Here is a 731-nt window from a genome sequence, read left to right as displayed (position 1 = left end):
CTTCTCCAAGGCCCAAAATTTGTGAGATGGAGCTTCAAAATCCTAGCCTCCAAGGAGAAACTTGATTTCACCTTCTTCAAGACAGACCTATTTTTATGGTTTTTTAAAGGTTTTTTTTTTATATTGTTCTGATTTATTTACAGAGTTTGATTACTTTTTTTCATAAAAAATCCTTCCCATTTCCTTCACCCCACCCACTTATTGAATTGTGAAACCCTATGATTAACATCCTCACCCCTCTTTTTACACTCTACCCTCACCTTAGATACTCATACTCTTTCTAAAATAATGGTTTTATACAATATTTTTCCTTGTGGGACTGAGTTAATTCACTCAGCATAATGCTCTACAATCCCTCCAAAGTCAGGTAGTAACTTACAAATGGAGTAGTTTGCCATTTGGTATTTCTATGTTCAGCTTGTTGAGAAAGTGTCAAATTGCCTTCCAAAGTAGTTGTACCTTTGTACTATCCCCAGAACAATGTAAAAGAGTTCCTATCTCACCTCATTCACTCCAACATTTATTACTTGCTGTCCTGTTAAACTTTGCCACTACTACTGGAATGTGACAGTGTTTCATTGTGGTTTTTATTTGCATCTCTCTTATTGCCAGTGATTTGGAGCATTTCTTCCTATGTATTTTGGCCATTTGAATATTTTCCTCTGTGAAAAGTCTTTCCATGTCTTTTGCCAATTTTATAATTGGGTAATCAGACTTTTTCTTGTGGAGGC

Source organism: Elephantulus edwardii, unplaced genomic scaffold, assembly GCF_000299155.1.
Source record: "Elephantulus edwardii isolate Elephantulus edwardi_28Jun2011 unplaced genomic scaffold, EleEdw1.0 scaffold00068, whole genome shotgun sequence".
NCBI classification, from domain to species: Eukaryota; Metazoa; Chordata; class Mammalia; order Macroscelidea; family Macroscelididae; genus Elephantulus; species Elephantulus edwardii.
The sequence above is the reverse complement of the archived record's forward strand: the minus strand, read 5'-3'. Positions refer to the sequence as shown.